This window comes from Photinus pyralis, unplaced genomic scaffold (genome assembly GCF_008802855.1).
Source record: "Photinus pyralis isolate 1611_PpyrPB1 unplaced genomic scaffold, Ppyr1.3 Ppyr1.4_LG1, whole genome shotgun sequence".
Lineage (NCBI taxonomy): Eukaryota > Metazoa > Arthropoda > Insecta > Coleoptera > Lampyridae > Photinus > Photinus pyralis.
In genome coordinates, this window is record NW_022170249.1 from 6,232,622 (window position 1) to 6,235,514 (window position 2,893).

Genomic DNA, 2,893 nt, shown 5'->3' on the forward strand with positions numbered 1-2,893 from the left:
CTAAAGTACAATATACAGATGAAAATGCGGATAGAATACTGAGATTGCAAGAAATGTGCATAAATTACGACCTGTTCTTTCCGCGGATCATATCAGGGCCCTTCAATTGAAAAGTGAATAGATTTCACCGCCTCTAGAAGAAAAGCGCTAAAACTCGGCAAGCGTGGATGCTTGGAGTTGCTTTTAAACAGATGCGCGATGGACCGCGAAATTTATTACAATCTCGCATTCGTCTATTAACGGCATTACCGTATAAGTAGAAGAATGACACTTTCAGTTCACTAAATCGTCAATGCACTTTCATATAGCGAGTAACGCAATCCTGTAAACGGGTGTTCTCTAAATTTTTGATTAACCTGAATTTCATCAACTTACAAGGGTGTGCATGTGCAATGCGATCAGAAATAATTCATCAGAATTTTCAGAATTGTGTAATATACTGCTGGAAAATAATTTTGGCTCATCGGCCCGTACATAATTTTTCAACTTTCATCACTGAAAAGTGAGTCTCATAAATTCTAGTAATTTCACCCCTAGCAAACCGAAAGCGTGTACCAAACATTATCTATTATTCATGTACATGTAGTAATTGAAACAATTTTGTTTATTTAATTTCAGAGAAAGATAAAGTGAACGTGAAAAATTTGTGTGGAGGATTTCTAAATGGAAAATGGACGGAAACGCGTAATAACGTTTAATTTATAATGAAAATGGAAACATGGATTATTAAAAAAACGTTTCACATGAGAAGTAAATTCGTTCTTTTTTATGGATTACGTGCATTATCCATCTGCCGTAAATGCACCACTCTGCAATATGGGCTCATGTGCAACGTTATGCATGCAAACGAAGTCAACGCGAAACCTAGAAAAAATGCGAGTTATTTACATTGCAATCAAAATTTGTGATTCCGATTTACATCATGCACGAGATAATGACTTTGTGTAAAACTTTTAACTAATTTGCGCAAGCAGACTGAAATGGTTTTGTTTGTTCTGGTAATCAAATGAATTAATTTTCTCTACGGTTTAGTTTAAACTATTAACGAACCGCAATATCAAATACAGCGTGTATGTAGATTCTTGAACGTTCAATACGAGATTTGGTAATTAAACCGGCAGAACAGCATTAGTGCGATGTAGGTACTTGTATAATCAACGAGCTCGTGTTGATTTTGCTCATACACGTATAACCTACATGCGGCAAACAATATTTATCCATAGGACCGTAGAAAATTGTTGATAAATCTGACCTTAATTCGTTACATAGGTAGATTTTGTTGTTTCATCTCCTGCAGGTTTTCTTACAGAGTGATGGTCTCCATGCTTTTATCTTTGTGCGTGTCACTCACGCTTCTAGATTAAAGCCATCTCCAAATTAAAATAAAACAGTGCATACGAATAGTCCACAAATTATGCTGTATACACATATCATCACTAAACTAGTTGTTAACGACGCTTTTATGAATTATTGAGCGTGACAAATTTGTAGGTTCTGACTTGTGAATGTTATGAATTATTTATTTATCGTTCACGTTGAATATTGACACCAATGGATCGTGCTTTTTCATTGCCGATTATATGAAAGAGTTTAAATATACGGATACAAAAGTCACCATTTGTCACATTTTCACATTAAACGACAAGCTATCGGTTTAATTCGGCTAAAGGGAAACGTTTTTATACTAACGTATAGTGATTTCACAATTTTTGTCGTTTCGTGCTTCGGTTTGTTTGTTTTTTAGACGCAGTGCATAATCGCATTTGCCCAATGGGGTCATCCCGCCTTCATTTTTTATTTCTGATCCACAAAGTACATTAAAAATAAAAAGACCCGTGTGTCCTCAATTTTTATTTGCGAGTGAAATAAACCCAAAATAAATTATTGAAAAGCTGTGTTTTTAGTCCGAATTTGAAACGCTTCAGACTAAATACGTCACAAAGCTACAACCAATCACGTAGAAGTGAGCTGGCAACCTTACGCGAGGGTCTGACGTTTGTCACATTTGACGTTTTGAGAGGGATGTTTAACTGCATCACAGCCGTCTATAATTACAAGCCATGCTGAGAAGTTTGGCAACGTTGTTCGAAAGTCAATCGGTGGGCCGATGTAAGTTTTAATGGCGTCTTGTTGCTCTTGAAAAATGGCATTTTTCCTCTCTCCTATGTTTCGCCTTGGCGGTTTTAATGTAGAAGAAAGATACGTAGGCAGCTTACAATTGTGCATATATATTATTTATTTACAAAAATGGATAATAACATTTTTATTTGACTTTAAAATTCGGAACGCTGTAAATTGGTAACTGCATCATAATGTGTTTTCCATCGAGATCTCCGAAATTGGCGAACTTCTGTCGAAAGAGGTGGAGGTGAAGCACACGCTTGAGCACTTAATTTCGGCAAAAGGATAGTAAATCGCTGTGCATCAGCGAGGTTTTATCAACCACCAGGTGCGATTCAGAATGGCAGATTTTAAGCCAGTCGCTACTCCAGTGGGTCTAGGTACGAAGCTTTTAAAGAGGGGAGCCCCGTAGACTTCAAATTCCCGTACCATGAACTCTTGGGAATAAGTTGAAAGGTTCCTTCAGAAAATCGATTTGACATGTCCGTGCTAGAATACCTGAAATACAAACTAATTGCATTTTTTCACGATAAACACTTACCGTACTTACGTACCACGTAGTGTGTAGGTCATATTTGAGCTTGTACAGGTACTTTGAACAAATACAAGTGCTTGTAAAGGGTCCAGTAACAAGTAGCCTGCTTTAGAGGTTAAGACAACAAATCGATATATTTCGTTTAGCAACTTACCTGAATAATAATACCTGTTCATTCCATACGGAGTAACACAAATTGTCGCATTCTCGCTCTGTTAAAACAGGTAAATAGGAATA